The following is a 19,919-nucleotide window of genomic DNA, read 5'->3' on the forward strand; positions in this document are numbered from 1 at the left end:
TTAATTTCATACGTAAAATAAAATAACTCATAATTTTTTCTTTGTTTATATTCAAAACAATTTATACTTAAGGTTTTTTTTTTCTAAATAAAGGGACACATATAACTAAAATAAAATGACGTTGTGGTTTTTAACTTTACAGCTTGCGAAATAACTATCTGGGCAGGCCTCGTAATCGTCATTGTAAGTGGAATACACAAATTGATATGAAGACAAGGTAAACATAGAGCGAAAAATATTTTTGAACCCAGAAATAAAATTTTCAACACCATATGTATCTAATGCATATGTAATATAATATAGTGTGTTTGTAAAACCCACTAGGTGTTGAAACTTTATTATGTGATAACTAATTGAGTTAGCTACATGCCGTTCGATGCAAATTGAAGTAAAACTCTGTAATGAATTTTTTGTTTTGCATTACCAGATGGCATATGTTGCAGTATTTATATTTCTTACCAAATTATGGAATTGCTTCTACTAAAGAGAGTGCGCGATGTGTGGCGTGGCTCTTTGAAACGAAACTAGTCACCCAGACTCTACGTGGTGACTGCAAACAGCTGAACATGTAACCTCCTGGTGTGGTGCGACAAGAAGCACAAGATCCTGCGAAGATCCCGAGGTCTCTGGGTGATCACGTGACGAGAGCTGGAGAAGGGGAGGGGATCAGTAGCCCAGCCGCTTCCTGGCTGATAACACCTATCGCGCTCGGCTGTCTGGCAGGCCTGATTACACGAACCGATCTACGCTGCGGCTTCTACGTCGGGATTTAATTCGCGTATTAAATCTGGCACGTGACTACGACAAGCTCGGAAGATGGTCTACAATGTCCAACATATTTCAGTGAACAAAAAAAAACTCGTTTGAATTGACGTACAATATCCCTGAAACAACAATTGCTGCAAACAGGTGTCTCAATATCAATTCTAGCAGAGGGTAAGGCAAAGAGTAAAGCCAGTTTGACTTTTTTGACACCGGTGAGTTAAAAAAAAAGAGCCCAAGAAAATAATCAAAATAGACGATTTTATATGTGGTGCTATGCGGTGAACAATTCGCGAGATTTACAGTGCAAGAAAATCGGTTCCCACATTACTCAAGTTGAATAAGACTTGAGTTTTAAAGTGTAGCAGGGAACACTTGCCAAACTTGTTGAATGAGTTAGAATTCCGCTGGAAAAAGTGTCAATCAAAATAAAGATTTTGATTTAAAAGCCAGAAATATCTGTTTGGAGAGGACACTGTCTTGCATAGGCGTACCCGGGGGGGGGGGGGGGTTGGGGGGTTGAACCCCCCCCCCCCCCGAAAAGTCTTGGCGACCATTCCCGTCTCAACGGCAACTCTGGAGAGGACATTTTCTTGCTTAAGAAGATTAAAATCCTATCTGCGGAACACCATATCTCAGGACAGACTGAATGGATTGGCCTTACTGAATGTCCACTACTACATACACATCGACCCGGAAAATGTGGTTACTGAATTTGCCAAAAAAAAAAAAATTAATAAATAATAATAATAATAATAATAGAAGAAGAAGAATTCTGTAAAAAGTTTGGAGGCTTAAAAAAGTTTATTATAAAAAATTATTTTTTGGTGTTTATGGAGTTTTTCTTAAAAAAATCAGAAGCCCCCTTCCCCAAAACCCCCCCCCCCCCAGAAATATCTGGAATAACCCCCCCCCCCCCCCCCCGAAAAAAAATCCTGGGTACGCCTATGCTGTCTTGAACAAATACGTGAATTTCGCAAGGCTGGCAGAACCGTAGTTTATGTTGACGAAACTTATGGTCATGCCACGCACAGCTAAAGTTCTTGTTGGCAGTCAGATACGGAAATAGGCGTCACAGGACCCATTTGGAAAGGTCCACGATTAATTATTGTGCGTGCAGGTGGAGAAGAAGGCTTTGTTTTTCGAATGCTTTACATGTTAGTAAGTCAAAACAAAAATCTGGAAACTACCACAAAAATACGAAATTTGAAAACTTTTCAATGTGTCTAAAAAGTAAGTTACTCCCAAATTTACCTGAAAAATGTGTTGTAGTACTGGACAATGTCAGTTATCATAATGTACCTACAGCTGAACAAGAAACCTACAGAATCATTTCTAAAACAAGACATCCAAAACTGGCTGACATACATTATTTCATCCTCTTCAACAATGACGAAGGCGAGTGTTTTGCTTTTAGTAAAATGTGCGCCAGTAACAAAATAATTAAAATAATATGCGTCAATCACAGCATGTGGCCATGCTGTCATCCGCCTGCCTCGATACCATGCTAACTTGAAACCGATTGAGTTGGTATGGGCAGAAATGATAAACATAATCCGGGAAGAAATCTCTTCATCGCTAGATGGTGAAAGAAAGATGTGCGAGTTGTTGTTCAGCAGCTATTCTTTGGACAAATGGAAAGAGAGTGAAAAGTAACGGGAGAATTTACATTGAAATTGATAAAATAATAGGTAATAAATGTCGGACGTTCAAGTGACAGGGACACTGCAAGCCATACAGACAGTGGGGAAAGCATTCTTTGTGTTTCGGAATAGGCGAGTATTTTAATAATTTTCTAGTTTCCCCCCCCCCCCCCCTTGTTTTCGCACTGTGGTAATTTTCTATGTCTGTTTCTATGTTCTGAAGCGGGACATTCATGTTTAATGGATTCTAAACCACTTCAGTATAATCTCGGCGTAAATATAATTTTTTTTATCTATCTATGCCGTAAATTAGACTCTGTGTATCTAAGTTTCTTCAGCCATGCATATGAATGAGCCTTTAAATTTAGATACATAATAAAATTTTAAAATAATTTTGTTTTAAACAACGAATAAATACGTAAATTTTCAATTAAAACATCATCATAATATTAAACAAAAAAAAATTAAATAAGAGAACACTATGCCATGAGGACGACAGACTGATCCGATGACTCCATCCTATCTAAAAAAAAAAAAATTAAAAAAGTTTGTAAATTTTGGAACATGATGAAGTGCCAAGGGTGAGGTCAAATGATGAAATGAAAAGCATGAGTTACGCCGTTGCTGATCGTGTCAGATGGACTCACGCTCGACTGTTAGGTTTGCCACCCCTCCTTTCCCGCCGTAGTAGGGGAAGGTTATTGATGCGCACAGGGACGTCGGAGAAGGTTCTTTTGTTTCTTGTCGCATTATAGGTATCTATGAATCAAGAGACTGGCGATGTTTTCCAAGTAGGTACCAATTACTGGACTTGATGCCTGGGGAGACCCGTATCAGGAATGTGGTTTTCAATGTCCCAGCAGACACGCTTTGCAGAACATGGCAACAGCTAAAATTCCTTCTGGACGTTCTCCGTGCTATAGCGCATCTCAAGCTTAGATGGCAGTGTGCATTTCAATGGGCATTTACTTTATATTTCCAATGCATGATTCCTGCCATTAGCTCCGTCTTTGTTACGGCGAGCACTGTTGCCAGATGTACGCCATAGAGCGCAAAAGTTTCAGACACAACTTTGTTATGTAATGAAAATACTTTTTAATGTATCGGGAAATTTGTATTTTTTTATGGTAAAATTTCGAACAAGAATTGTAGAAGTAGTACATACTTCTGGTGTATTTCAATACCGCATCATCTGATGATTCCATTATATTTTTATTTCTAAGGAGATATAATTGAAACGCCATCTTGTCTTCGACAGTTTTTTTGCTAACATTATGTTTACATCATTTAATTTTAAGAGGTTTGGCTCTTTTCAGCATTGCACATCCTTTCATGGAATGTCTTGTTATTAATAGTGATTGACTGTTAACAAATAGTTTCTCCTGTAAACTAATAATTGGTATTTAACATTTAACTTTTTTTTCTGCCAACATGGCTACAACTGTAATAATATTAACGCCAGTAGACACCATTTTATGGTCTTAGAAATATTAAGAAATATAATAATAAAAATAAATAAATTTTTTTTATGATTGACAATGGTAGGTATACAAAATAAGAGTTTTAATTTTAACAACACGGGCAGTATCAATCTGGCCACAGTGTTCGCCAAATACTCGTCACTGCAATCCAAGAGTGAGACAGACTATACCAAGGACCTCGCATAAAGGTATAGGTACTAAAGCAGGTAGAAAAAATGTGTGCGCCGAGTCCACGCGCGACAGAAGTGAAACATCTTGCTTATTAGTAGGGACCGGAAAAATTCGCGGATTCAATGAACTCTAGGATAGCCTCCATTATCCTCTGCATTTCTCAAGTGAACACGCGTGTTCATTGGGTACTAAATTGTGAGGCGTCTCCACTGGGTAGCTTGTGATTCGAAACTTCTTTGGTTGATATAGTCTCTCCCTGGCCCAGAGAGCTCCAGTTAAACTGCGAGCCAATAGCAGAACCAGCAGAATTGTACACATGTTTGAATTTCAGCCTATCACGAAATGAATCCGCGAATTTTTCCGGTCTCTACTTATTAGCTACAGATATAGACAAATTACTAATTATTTTTCTAATAGAATAAGAGATAAAAATTGATAATAGTAAGGCCGCGGGTATGACCTTAAATTAAATAACTCTTTTTCCACACGAACAAATAAATTCAAAACAAACTTTGATTTTAAATAATTCATAAACTTAAAACTGACCGATAATTAGGTAGATTATGCAGCTTAACGAATTGGCCATATGGACGTGTGTAGCCTGAGGTACCTGGCATGTGGAAGTGATGACATGGCATACGAATAGGACCTAGCTCAATGCCACATTCACCCACAGCTGAACTCCGATCGAGATATATTCACGCCTCTTAGTTGAACTTAACATATTTACACACTCGTGGGCTCGTGACTATAATACCTACCTTGTGTGATTTAGTAAATCTAATAATTCATGACAAATAATTAGATACCCTTGTCAAACTAAAGCGTGAAAAGCATTATCTATACCAGCAGACATATTTAGTTACACAGCTAAAACGATACTCACATAATACTGTTTAATAATACCTACTGATTTACACAAGTAATTAAATTAATAATACATATATGAAATATCAATATTTTCTTTCCAATATGGCCCGTGACACGGTGCACAACAATGAGCCCAAATCCCGTCATGTTGCCGTCTTCCCAAATACTCCCTAAAGTCGGGTGGCGTCAGGCGCAGGCGACCCGCCTATCCCTGCAACATGGCGGAGTTCAACCTGAGCCGCACGCCGCCACGTGGAGCCCGCTCAAGGCTGCTCCAGCGATCACCGCCCGCACCAACGGCCTCGGAGTGGGGATAGCACGACGTCCACCCACAAGGAACAACTGTGCACAAGGGCGTAAGTGAGTGAGAGCGCAAGAATACAAGAGCACAAGAGAGCAAGAGTGCATGATAGCAAGTTCGCAAGAGCGCAAGTATGCTACGTCATTTCTACTTTTCCCTGCTGTCTCCTATATCGGTTCCTCCACCACGTATCGAACTATTCCCCTCCTCTCCCGGTTCCACCACCACATAACATAGCTATTTCCCCTCATTCTGTCGGAATTTTCGTAACGCTCGAAAATTTTTACCCCCTCAGCAAAGAAGTTTTATTTAAAAACCACATGCATATTTTACTTCCATCTACCGAAGACGGTTTTTGGCTAGCTGAATTAGTTTCAAACTATTTTTTTTTCAAAACTCCTACGGACTTTAAAGTCACACTGCAGTTTTGGTGATTTGCAGCTATGAGGAGATTATTTGACGTTTTATGGTGAATTTTAAAAATATTCCTCATGTACCCAAAAATGAATTAATATCGTGCGTGAAACTTGTTTCAACACACATAAAACTTTCTTCCAAGTTTACCTAGTCACTTACGGTACTGCTGTGAATAGATAGATGTAAGATTTAATCATTGCACTTTTTTATCTGTTGGTGGGTATTAAAAAATGTTATAAAGTATTGTAGCAGGCAAATTATTTTAAAAACCATCACTAAAATAATTAAACATTGTGAAAATTTTATACCTACACATTGCAGTGGAATACACAAAGGTTGTGTGTATTTTTAACTCCATATTTAGCCTATCTTACTAGGCATAGTTATACTTACACTATATCATAAATAACTAAGTAGGTACCTATATTCATTAGGGCCACAGTATTTTCTATTCTGTACAATTAATTATCACTACCTTACAAAATATTCCTTAACTATTTTTCAGAATCTGTTAAAGTATAAAATTTTAATTGTGTAATGCATGTCGTTATTACTTCATAAGTGCATCACATACATCGCAAAGATCTACTTTAGCCTACATATTCATGTGTATCATTGACACTTAAATTTTATGAGAAGGACTGATTTACTGTGTTTTTTTTTTGCAATAAATATAGGCCTATGTGATAACGTAAACTGCTTATCATCCAATCTGTACATAAAGTTTTATCTAGAAAGCGTTAAAATTTCAAGCAGCTGCAAACAATAAAGTGACGTTTATAATAGGCTTATGATAATCGCATGAATGTAGACGTTTTACTTAAACCTGTTCTCTGATTGAGTAAAAATTTTCTTGTAGGTTTTTTTTATATAGCCAGTAAAGACTGAATAAATACAAGAGCTTATCGATAACATAAATAAACGAAATTATATGAATATATTTATTTATTGATGGTGAGGAAAGTCAACATGCTAGTATTTACGTTCGTTGAACACGCTGTTTCGACTAATTTTCTACTACTGCTACAATCGTTTTGTACCAAATACATTTGCAAAATTTAAACGGTAATATTTATTTTTGGAAACTGGTTACTCGGTACAAATATACTTTAAAAAACCGCCGTTTACTTTCTAAAAATAAAATGCCGCAGAAACTCTCGTAGGCTACCTACTTACAATAAGAAAAATAATGATAAAATCTTAAAATTTCAAACTATTTTGAACTACTTGATAATTTAGTAAACTATTGAAAAATGACAGTCTCACTTATCCAAGCCGATATTTTGTTTAGTCTTTTTGACGAGGTAGAAATGTAGATAGTCTATGCTTGCCCTAGTAGTACAAATATTTATGTTTAAAAACTAAAAGAACATAGAAAAACTATTTAATAAAGAAATAGTTAATTACATAAAACCCATATTTTCAATAGGCCAATTTATATTTGAAAAACATTTTTTTTTATAAAAGGAAGACCCACAAATAAAAGTTAATATCTACTGCCTAAAGGTGAAAAAACATAGGTCCTAACTGTTCTTAAAACTGAAGTGTCTCTGAAGAACAAAACTGTGTTGGAAGAGTCAAATATAATACTTAGGTACCAATGCCCAATAAGTTGGAGCTTCTGGAAATAAATTTGTAATGAGCACAGATTTATTTTTTGGACATAATAAGATGATGTAACGATTACATTATTTTCGTGTGGTCTATGAACAAACTTTTTTTTTTCACCACAAATGTTTTGGCTGAGTGAATATATTCATAAAATTAATGTGTTTTTTGTCTATTTAACAAAATTGCCTAACTAAATGTCACTCGCTGAAAAAAAAGCCTTAATGGCATGGAAATCAGTGCAAATTGGCATGTAAGCTATACAGCGCTATTCATAAAAATATAGTTCTGAAGTAAAAAGAAAACAAGTATTTCGCTATTAGGAGTAAAATTTCAATTAATTTTCCGCTTGTTTTCTTTCATACATTGACATAGGATAGCAGCTAAGCGTTCTGTGAGGAAATTATTTCAAATCTTCTTTATATAAGTACACAAGAAATGTAAATAGCTTCTTAAGGCTGGTTAGATCTAGGCATAGGTTTATTTGATAGTATATTTTTTTCAAATTTTTTTTCACTAGTCTGCTCTTTGTAATTCACTTTTGCTTTTTGGATTACGTAAGATTCCAAATCAGACATTTCGCTCTTTTTTTTTCGTGTATCTCTCATGATTTCTGCCATTATATTAATAGGCTATAAATAATATGACCCATTAATAAAAAAAATAAGAACGTTATAAGAATATTAAAAATGCCTTTTTTTGTCATTATCTCAAAACAAAAAAGACTTAAGGGCTAAAAATAATATTAACGGAAATTTGAAAAATTATATGATGACAAACTTAACACATAGGCCTATATTTAAAACATAATATCATAATTTCTTTATAAATATGTTAATGGTTTCAAAACCTTTCTCGTGACTTATTTTATTTTTGTAGCCAGTCTTCATGAGCACGATGTTACAAACCATGTGATTTTTTAATCGGTATTTTGTAATTAAAGAGCTTACAAATTGACGAAACTAAAACGAAAATCACAGAAATATGTCACAGAATTTGTTATTAAATTCGCGTCCCAAGACCATTTCGTAAACTAATTTTCGAATGTAAATACAAAGCAAACAAAATATCTTTAATAAATTCAAAAAAACCCTAATTAAGCTTTAATTTTACTATTGAACGTTGGATTACAAGCTCACTATCATTTAAAACCGAAAAAAAAAAAATCCACCGAATCATTTCGCGATAGGCTAAAATTTAGGTAAATACACCTACATTGAGTTGCTTTAGCTATTGACTCACTGTTTACCTGGAGGGCTCTGGGTCAATGAAAAACCCTCCACAAAAGAAGTTTCCAGTTACAGACAACCTTGTTGAAACTGCTCACAAGTCAGCAACCAACGAACTGGCGTTACTTGTCCGAGTGTAGGCCTACAGAGGCCTGGGAAGTCTACCCTGAAGGTCACTGAATCAGCGAATGATTCCAGTCCCTAGTTACCATGTTTAAAAATCTGATTGTACAAGATATAAAAACTGGTAATTTTTTTAAGTTCTACTTCATTAGGCACGTTACGGAAAAAAAAAAGAGAGTAAATTTTTACGATGCGTGCGCACCACGCAACGAAATTTTCACAGGATAAAAAAAGTTACAAAATAAAATTTTTATATGTGCTTTCAAATTTTATACTTTAATCATTTATATTTTATACTGGACCCTATAACTAAAATCATTTAAATATTGTGAATATAAGCGATATATGTAGTATTTATAAACTTTTTCAAGTGTATTTTCAAGTTTATTTATACAAGTTATGTTATGATCCCGTAAATTTAATTTATTTGTATTATAAATTATAAATTACATAAGCCTATTACATTATTATTAAAATATTTACAATTAATAAATAAAAATAAACATTAATAATTTTTATTAATGGTGTTTTCATTGATTCATCTCGATTATTTTACGAAATTAAATAATTAATTTTATACACATGATTATATTTGTTTTGAATACTGAGTATTCGATTAATTTTTTACAATGAATTTCAAAATATTTCAGTGTCTTAAATCAAAAAGAAGTGTAATTTCTGACGTGCGTTTGTAAGTAGACGCACTTTTTTTTTTTGTTAATTCAGTTGTTTGAGTGGAGCCCAACTGACGCGGAGTGGTTGGAAGCACCGCTGCAGCACTTGTGCCTGTGTTGCGCTCAGGGAGCTCCCCCTCCTCCAGGCGGCAGTCCCGGGGGGCGGGGCCTCGCGCGCAGGCAGCGGCCAATGGCGGGGCGGCACGCCGCGGCGATCATGCGAGCGCCGCCATGCCAGCCCTCAGTGGCGCGCGCGGGAACTACTGCTGCGGAGGGTTCGCCGAGTGCGGCGTTTTCTTACATTTTCCACCTCGCTTTACATTCAAAACTTATCTAAACTCCTTTTTGATAAACTCTTCCCGTGACTACTACCCAGAAAGAGTTTCTTGGAGTCCCGGAAAAAAATAATAAATTTCGAAAACTTGTACGATTTCCAATCGGGACGCAATTCTTTTGACACGCCCTAAGGTGGTTTACAACAATCGCTAGAGACCTGCAAAATTCGCGGATTCATACGGTGATAAGCTAGAATTCAAACACATATAGGCTACCTCTTACATCATTTTGCTATTGGCTTACTGTTCATCTGGACGAATCTCAACCAGTTATAAACCCTCAACCAAAGAAGGATCGAATCACAGACAAACCAGCTGAGACGACTTATAAGTCGGCAGCCAATGAACTTGCGTTATTTGCCCGAGTGTACAGGGGTATGTGCAGTCTATCCTGAAGGCCATAGAAACCGCAAATTTTGCAGGTCTTTGCCAATCGCAAGCCAACGACAACCTAACGGCCGAATGACATAGGCTACGCGTCATTCGGAACTGAACGTATTCTCTCGGCGGAACGTATTCTCTCGGCGACAGCAGTCAATCAACAAGTTATTTAAGTCCTCGGGGGGGGGAAGGGGGGGGGGATAGCCATTAAGCCTAGTCATGTCATTGAACCCGCAAAATTCCCAGATCTAAAGAGATGCTATAATTAGGCTATCTTAAAGTAGGGACTGGAAAAAAATAACTCATTCAATGACCTTCAGGGTAGACTACGCAGTCCTCCATATACTCGTGCAAGTAACGCCAGTTCGTTGGTTGCTGACATGTGAGCAGTCTCAACTGGGTTGTCTGTATTTGGATACTTCTTTGGTCGAGGGTTTCTCTTTGGCCCAGAGCCCTCCTGTAAACAGTGAGGCAACAACGAAAGCAGCTCAAAAGTACCTATATCTATTTTTATTTTGACATATCGAGAAATTAATCCACGAATTTTTCCGGTCTCTGCCTATTGTTAGGGTTCATATCTTTTTTCGCGTTAACATTTTCAGAACAGCTGCGTGTTAACTTTTATAGCATTGTCTGTGTTACATGGTTAGCTGGGCTTATTTCAGGCATACGTCCATAGTCAGCACACCAATAATGGCCATCCAGTGCGGAAGCAAACGCGTTCTGAATGGCCCGGCTGAATAGGGAAATTACGTCTCTTGCAAACAGTCGCCAATTACAAGGGAACAATCGCTTGTGCGGGATACGTTATTGCGGGCCAATGAGCGATCAGTAGGGACCAGAAAAATTCGCGGTTTCGATGGCCTTCAGGATAGACTGCACATTCCCCTGTGCACCCGGGCAAGTAACGCAAGTTCATTGGCTGTCGACTTGTAATTCGTCTCAGCTGGCTTTCCCGTGTTTCGATCCTTCTTTGGTTGAGGGTTTATAACTGGTTGAGATTCGTCCAGATGAACAGTAAGCCAATAGAAAAATCATTTAAAAGTTATATGTATTTGAATTCTAGCCCATCGCCGAAAGAATTCGCGAATTTTCCCGGTCTCTAGCGATCAGATATTTTCAAGAAAAATACATGCCCCAACATATAGGTAGGTATATATGGGCCAATACTAAACAAAACACACTGCATCACAAACATCTTAGCGTTTCTACTCCTTGTGTGGTTTGACCATTGTTAGAATGACACACACACTAGAGGACATTGAACTAATGTTAATTATATATAGACTATTATTTAAGACTCCAGCAGTTTTAGTTGTATGTATATAGGTTCCTTTATAATTGATAGCATTTTCTGAACCAGTTTAGACTTCACAAACGTATACATGACGAAATCGATGCCATGTGTCTATTGGCTGCATCCATAGTTCAACTTTTTTTTCCGGATCGCAATCATTTGGTAAGATGTTTTTCTAGGTGTTTATTACAAGCGTCGAGTCATTCAGGGCATGTCTATCAAGCCGTGACACGATAATACCTAATTGTAGAGACAGGAAAAATTCGCGAATTCATTTCGCGATAGGCTAAAATACAAATAGTTATACCTAGGGACAGGAAAAATCCGCGTATTCAATGACCTCTAGGATAGCCTCCATTATAGGCTACTATTTATTTCTCAAGTAAACACACGTGTTCATTGGGTACTAAATTGTGAGGCGTCTCCATTGGGTAGCTTGTGATTCGACGCGTCTTTGGTCGATAGTCTCTCATTGGCCCAGAGAGCTCCAGTTGAACTGCGAGCCAATAGCAGAACCAGCAGAATTGTACACATGTTTGAATTTCAGCCTATCACGAAATGAATCCGCGATTTTTTCCGGTCTCTAGTTATACCTCAGTGCTGCCTCTGCTATTGGTTCACAACTCACCTGGATGACTCTGGGCCAATGAGAAATACCCAACCAAAGCTTTATCGAATCGCAGGCTGCTACGTAGGGACGTCTCACAAGACAGCAGCCAATGAGTGGGTGGCATTTGACCGAGTGTACGTAGAACTGTGGAGTTCATCCTGGAGGTCATTGAACCCGCGAATTTTTCCATACTGTGGCCCAATCACCGAAGTAGCAAAACTGCAAACTTTTTGAATTCTAGACTATTGTGAAATGAATGCGCGAATTGTTCAGGTCTCTAACGATAGGGTGTTCGTGATGTTTTCCCACCCTTCATCCCGCGGAAGTCAGGGGTATACCATCGCAGAATCATCCTGCCTCAGCAATCGTAGGGACGCTACGGCTGTCAACACAGTGGCGTTGCCTGTGTTCACGACACCCAGTGATAGGTAAAACGACTCATCATCATCACTGTCACCAAATGTCCCTATGTACTGTGCAGTCTACCCTGAAGGTTAGGTTTTATAGGTTTTTCCAGACCCTAGTTCTTGGCTTTTTGGTTGAGATCACGTCCTATGAGATGATGTTGTGCCCAATGGTGCGGATTGTCATGCTGCAACCATCTTCAAGGGACTGAAGAAATTCATGCGGTCAATGACCTCTAGGATAGACTCCAAGATCCTCTATGTATTCGGGAAACTTACACCGGCGTATTGGCTAATGACTCGTGACACTTGTTTGTTAACTGGGATGATGTGATTCGATACTTATTTCGTTGAGAGTATTCACAATAGTGGATTCCAAGATGGGGGGTGCGGAGTCATCTAAAATGGCCGCCAACCTCGTTGTCATAGGTAACGAGCCATCAGGCCAACGAACCGTATTCCTATAAGAAATACGTTGAGACAGAAGGAACTATACTACTGCTGTATCCAGAATTTTTGTGTGGCTAGATAGACATCACTTGATGTATAACTATCTACTTTAGCGACCTGAGTGTGGGTTATTTATTTTGAGGCAGACATCTCACGATATCCTACTTAGGAGTGAAACAACTACAAATTTAATGCAGTTTTTTGGACATACGACATTGTTGTCATGGAAAAATACCGAGAAAAAATTATGAAGATAAAAAATTCACAGAAAACAAGAATGAATCAACTGATGTCGGACAAACTGAACCAACGATGAATCTAAACAAGTATTATGAACAACACTTCCAGCGTAATAAGAACTTTTGCGTAAATACCATTGTGCCCTACATAATTTCCGTGATTGGTACCATTAAGCATTACGTCAACGTATGTGTACGTGAAAATACAGTTAAGTATTGTACAATAATTTTCAAAAACGTAATAACATTGTAACTTTATTTTTTTAATAAACCCGTTTCTGTCATGTACCGTAAGTAGGCCTATATTATTATTACTTACGTACCATTGTTATATGTATGTAGTTGTGTAGTTAAGGTCAGATATGATGTATGTTTTGATGTCCTCATTTTATGTTAGTTAAAATTTCAATAATCCACACTGGGAGTTATAGTTAGATACCTGCAAAATTCGCGGTTTCGATGGCCTTCAGGATAGACTACAGATACCCCTGTACACTCGGGAAAATAACGTAAGTTCATTGGCTGCCGACTTGTAAGTCGTCTCAGCTGGTTTGTCTGTGATTCGATCCTTAATTGGTTGAGGGTTTATAACTGGTTGAGATTCGTCCAGATGAACAGTAAACCAATAGCAAAATGATGTAAGAGGTAGCCTATATGTGTTTGAATTCTATCCTATCACCGAATGAATCCGCAAATTTTGCAGGTCTCTAGTTATAGTGTATTGTTGTGTAGTATCAAGTACTTATCAGTAGAGACCTGCAAAATTCACGGTTTCGATGGCCTTCAGGATAGACTGCACATACCCCTGTACACTCGGGCAAGTAACGCAAGTTCATTGGCTGCCGACTTGTAAGTCGTCTCAGCTGGTTTGTCTGTGATTCGATCCTTCCTTGGTTGAGGGTTTATAACTGGTTGATATTCGTCCAGATGAACAGTAAGCCAATAGCAAAATTATCTATGAGGTATATGTGTTTGAATTCTAGCCTATCACCTAATGAATCCGCGAATTTTGCAGGTCTCTACTTATCAGTAGGGGCAGGCATTTTCCGCGAAAAGAGCTGAACACCTATTAGACTGCAACACGGTATACCCGCACCTGTGGTTTCTTCCTTGTACAAACGTATTTCTGGCAATATACTAAAATACTTTCATTACCCCACACAATTGTAGCCATTTGGAGCAATGTTGCCTCGTAGCCTTGGACCCCGTAGCCTCGTAGTCTCGAAGTTTTGTAGCCTTGTAGTCTTGTAGTTTCGTAGCGTCATAGATAGTCTTGTAGCCATGTAACCTTATAGCCAAATTTCGTTGTAGCCAGATGTAGCCAAAATGCAATTTGAGCATTTGGAGTCAAAATTTCTTTAGAGCACTTGTAGCGGAAATATTGTTTGAGGAGTTTTAGCCAAAATATCGTTTGAGCAGATGTAAACAAAGACATTTGAACTAGTTGGAGCCAAAGAAAGTTGGAGTAGTTGGACCCAAGACAATTGGCTGCATTGTATCATGGGGCCGATCCCATCCTACTGATGGGATCGTATCCTATTGAGTTGAATGTTCGTGCAAATGTAGGTATGTTCTGTTCATTAAATGTGCGTGGTTAAGTCTGCAGTATGTACCACTTTATCAAACATCTGTCTATGTAACGATCCGACAGTTCGCATACTCTTGCTTTCTCTGCTTGAATTAGGACATAATTGTTTGAAATATAGCCTATAACAAGTTTCGACGAATAATGTCTCATGGTTGGGAGATGCTTGGTCTGTACACCAGACATTGCAAATGACCTGGTCTCGTGGATCGGAGAAGTCTGATCTATAGGCCTTACATTGAACATTTCGTTATTGAAAGGTATTCCAAGTATCGAAAAATTATTACTCTTTGTTAGGCATAGTGATAGAGAGTTACATATTTATTCAGTTGGACTGTTGTATAGTCTTTCTTCGTAGTAAGAATAATTAATTAAATAAAAAAATTTAAGCTTCAATTACTTCATTATCATTGACCAATGATCTAACCAAGTAATTAAATCGTTCCAATCAATCAGTAGAGACCTGTAAGATTGGCGGATTCATTTTGCGATAGGATAGAGTCCAAATACTTTTGACATTATTTTGCTTCAGTGATTGGGCCACAGTTTATCTGAAGGACTCTGGGTCAATGAAAAATCTTTAACAGAAGAATTAGCGAATCACGATCATTCCAGTCAACAGGTGTTACGAGTCGGTAACCAATCAGCAGATGTAATTTGCACGAGTGCATAGAGGATCATGGAGTCTATCCTTTAGGGATTTGGAATCGCGAATTTTTCAGGTCTCTATCAATCAGTAAATTAATGACTTTTTTTGATGATTTTGTGAATTTTTCCCAAATTTCCAATATTAATAATTACACATTTTCAAGAATTTTAATTAGATAGCAGACGCAATGATGGACTAGTGATTGGCACTCTAGAGGGTAAATTTAAACCAAGATGGAGGCAACGCCCTCTAGAAGATGATGTGTGTACTGCATAATACTAGCGCTCCTGGTATTGAGTATTGAAAAAAAGATGTCGGCTGTGCTCAATATCAGACGACGTGTCTACTACGTGACACTGGCGCTCCTCGTAGAGAGTATTGAAAAAAAGATGGTGGCTTGGCCTCAAACAGGTAATTATAATATTTCTTGAAAATAAAAAAAATTATAAGTTCGAATATGTTTGTTATTTTTTTTGTATAGCCTGCCATATTTAATTCACAGTAATGCCGGCTGTTGAGTCAGAATTCAATAAGGTTAAAAGTTCTACCGTAACGAAAAGTGCAATGTTTTGGGAATGGGGCGCTCGAATTCATGTTGGCTGGATTCAAGAGATCAGCTAAGGCCAAGGTCAAAATCAAAGATCAAGGCCAAATATCAATAAGATCAATAACAAAAGTAAAGGTGAAAGTTCAATATCAAGGTCAAATGTCAAGTGATGACAGTAACTAAAAGTGCAATCGTGACATCATCTAAGATGGCCACGGTGATTTCACAACCCAAGATGGTGGACGGCACCTCAACCCAATGTACACGAAAAAAAAAATTTGTACTTTTGCAAGGGAAATTCTTGGAAACCCCGTTGCCAAGGATATTTCTTGCAAAACTACAAGGCAGAGCCTTGCAAAATCGCTCATGGTACAAAGCTCTGCCTTGTAGTTTTACAAGTAATATCCTTGGCAACAGGCTTTCCAAGGATTTTCCTTGTAAAAATATACAATTATTTCTTTCAGTGAACACCTCACGAGAAACCCTGCGTTCGGGGCATATGTTATATATTACTAAACTATCCCTAAAAGAGCCAAACTTCGCCGTTCTGTCTGTTTCAGTCAAATTCCATTGATTTACAGTAATCTCCATACCTAGTGTGATAGATAACACGCAGAACAGTAAGCCAATAGCAAAATTATCTAAGAGGTATATGTGTTTGAATTCTAGCCTATCACCGAATGAATCCGCGAATATTGCAGGTTTCTAGCAATGCACCGTTTCAGAAAAAAAGTCGATAATCAAAGTGAATATGATTACTATAAGATACCTCTCACACATCTGTACGCAAGTAATAGCGGTGTGTGTTGTCCGTTGACTGGTATCACGTCATACCTTCCAGCCGGAAAGTATGTGAATTGGTCATTTTAATTTTGTGACGTTTATACTGGTTTGCGGTTCTTCGAGGCTGGTTGCCGACTTGCGAGCAGTCTCAACTGGGTCTATCTGTAATTGGTTACTACTTCGGTCGAGGGTTTTTCATTGGCCCAGACACCTCCAGGTAAACAATGAGCCAGTAGCGAAAGCAGCTCAAAGGTATGTTGCGTTTTAGCTAGAGGCCTGAAAAATTCGGGGGTTCATTTCGTGTTATGCTAAAATTCAAATAATTATACCTTAGTGCTGTTTCTGTCATTGGTTCACTATTAATCTGGAGGACTGAGGACCAATTAGAGTCCCTCACTCATAGAAGTGTCGAATCACAGGCCACCCAGTCGTGACGACTCACAAGCAGCAGCCAATGAACAGGTGGCATTTGCCCGAGTGTGTAGAGTATATTGGAGTCTATCCTGGAGGTTATTGAAACCGCGAATTTTTCCGGTCTCTAGTTTTAGCCCATCGGGAAATGAGTCCGGGATTTTTTTTTTCCGATCTATTAATGTTAAAAAGAGGTAAAGTAAATAAAGAGCGAAGATGAATTGTAGTTCACATGGCACTTGCTGGTTTTGTTTGCAGAGCGCGTGAGGCGCATTGCCGGCGGTGGGACAGTCCACGGCGGCTGGCGTCGCGCTGTTTGCGCGGCTAATCCGCAGTAACAGGGGACGAACAAGTGGATCACCGCCCCGCAAGGTCGCTGTTTGCGCCAGCGCGCGATCAGGCCTGCCAGCCGCGCGTAAACAAAATGCCCACGCGCGCGCTCTCTCTCTCCCGTCGGACAGCTATACACAACTAAATAGCCGGCGATAAACAAAGATAGAGGGAGATAGGGAGGGGTGGTAGATCTCTGTTTACAGTTCGCCCCGCGTCCGGAATGGAAATTGCAGAACGCGTTCCCTTCTCCTGCGGGCAATACTCTACAAACACTGTCCGCTCGTGCGCGCTACGCGAAGCGCGACTCGTTCCGTTTCGTTTGCAGGGCATTACAGTGCATGGGTTATCGCCCGGAACTTTGGCCCCTAGCGGCACATGGCGGGTTAAAGGAGTGGTTATGAGGGACCTTCATAATCCAGCCTGAAAGAACGCCGTAAGGAAAGAAGTACCACTGAATACTAATTAATAGAGACCTGTAAAATTCGCGGATTCATTTCGCTATAGGATAGAGTCCAAATACTTTTGACATTATTTTTCTTCAGTGATTGGGCCACAGTTTATCTGAAGGACTCTGGGCCAATGAAAAATCTTTAACAGAAGAATTAGCGAAACACGATCATTCCAGTCAACAGGTGTTACGAGTCGGTAACCAATCAGCAGATGTAATTTGAACGAGTGCATAGAGGATCATGGAGTCTATCCTTTAGTGGTTTGAAATCGCGAATTTTACAGGTCTCTACTAATTGAGTGGGCTACACGGAAAGTGCTTTTTTAAATCATGTTTTTTGTGTATTGTAAGTGTTTATGCCAGCAATCCACATATTCGTTGCACTCCCAGAAAGAATTGAAAGTGAACACTCGGAGACAAATGCTGGGAATTCATTAGGCCAATACACTGTTAAAAAAAATCGCCTTAAGTATACGAAGAACAGTTATCAAGAATTGATAGGTAATGTTCACCGACGTTTCGATCTGCATTGCAGGAAGCTACATTTTATTTGCGGTAGTAACTAAACAAATGTTGAATGTCTACGAAGTAACTTATAGTTATAAGTAATTAATAGAGACCTGTGAAATTCGCGGTTTCAAATCCCTAAAGGATAGACTCCATTATCCTCTATGCACTCGTGCAAATTACATCTGCTGATTGGTTACCGACTCGTAACACCTGTTGACTGGAATGATCGTGTTTCGCTAATTCTTCTGTTAAAGATTTTTCATTGGCCCAGAGTCCTTGAGATAAACTGTGGCCCAATCACTGAAGCAAAATAATGTCAAAAGTATTTGGACTCTATCCTATCGCGAAATGAATCCGCGAATTTTACAGGTCTATAGTAATAAAATAACATTTTTGTTATATCAATGGATTTCTTGAAACTACAAAATAAAATTTCTTTCACCACAAAATATTTCCTGAAGTCTACTCACATTACAAATTATTTTTTAAAGTCCACTCATATCACAATATATTTAGTAATGTATACTCATATTGGCCTACAACATATTTTGTGAAGTCAACTCAAATTAGAAAATAATTTATAAATTCTACTGATATTATCAAATATTTTGTTGAATCTACTTATATTAGAACATATTTCGTGAAGTCTACTGATATTAAAATTATTTTGTAAATCTACTCGTACCACAGAATAGTTTGTAAGTTTACTCATGTTACAAAATATTTGTAAAATCTACTCATATCACGTAGTATTTTGTGAAGCCTACTTACCTACTATACAAAGTACTTTGCAATGGCCACAAAACAGTTTGTTCCTGTGTTGGTGAGCACGTTGTTCCTGTGTTGGTGAGCATGTTCACTACACTTCTAGTTCCCAGTCCTCGGAGCTGTCACCACGCTCTTGTGGCGAAGGTCGCAGGTTCGATCACAGCGGTCGAGTTAGCACCCAGGAGGTTCGTCGTATAGCTCACTTCAATTTCATATTTCCCTGTGTTCATGTCGCCCACGTGCAAAGTGTCACCATGCTATATTAAGTTCCTCTTATTTATAGGGACCGGAAAAATTCGCGGGTTCAATGACCTGCCGGATGAACTCCATAGTTCTACGTACACTCGGTAAAATGTCACCCACTCATTGGCTGCTGTGTTGTGAGACGTCCCAACGTAGCAGCCTGTGATTCGATAAAGCTTTGGTCGGGCGTTTCTCATTGGTCCAGAGTCACCCAGGTGAGTTGTGAGCCAATAGCAGAGGCAGCACTGAGGTATAACTATTTGTATTTTAGCCTAACGCGAAATGAATTCGCGAATTTTTCCAGTCTCTACTAATTTATCTCGTAAAAACGACGCCATTTTATCTTACACACATAAAAATCGAGAGCGTTAACAAGCCCTCTTAGGAAAACAAATAAAATAAACATTCAAACCACCTGGGTATTGACTCGGCGCCTGTAAACGAGAGGCATTGCACTGTTGTGGGATCGAACCCGCAACCCTCGACACGACAGTTATCCCTGACACAGTGGAGATGATGACGTATCGAGAGAGGGTAGGCACACCAGCTAACGCACGTGAAATATACCTCTATCAGCTTGCAGTCTACTTTGCCAAGGGAAGACTGCGGAACACTTCCAGCATCTACTGTTAGAAATTATTTAAAAA

General features: G+C 38.6%; 1 long non-coding RNA gene across 1 annotated transcript in view; it reads right to left on the reverse strand.

The window, feature by feature from the left end:
• Positions 1–4,938: 4,938 nt before the first annotated feature.
• Positions 4,939–19,919, reverse strand: part of LOC134535800 (uncharacterized) — a 31,951-nt gene continuing 16,970 nt past the window's right edge. Inside the window, exon 2 of the long non-coding RNA XR_010075709.1 lies at positions 4,939–5,269. This is a non-coding gene — a long non-coding RNA (uncharacterized LOC134535800). The remainder of the gene's footprint in view (positions 5,270–19,919) is intronic.

The sequence above is a fragment of the Bacillus rossius genome, chromosome 10, assembly GCF_032445375.1.
Source record: "Bacillus rossius redtenbacheri isolate Brsri chromosome 10, Brsri_v3, whole genome shotgun sequence".
Lineage (NCBI taxonomy): Eukaryota > Metazoa > Arthropoda > Insecta > Phasmatodea > Bacillidae > Bacillus > Bacillus rossius.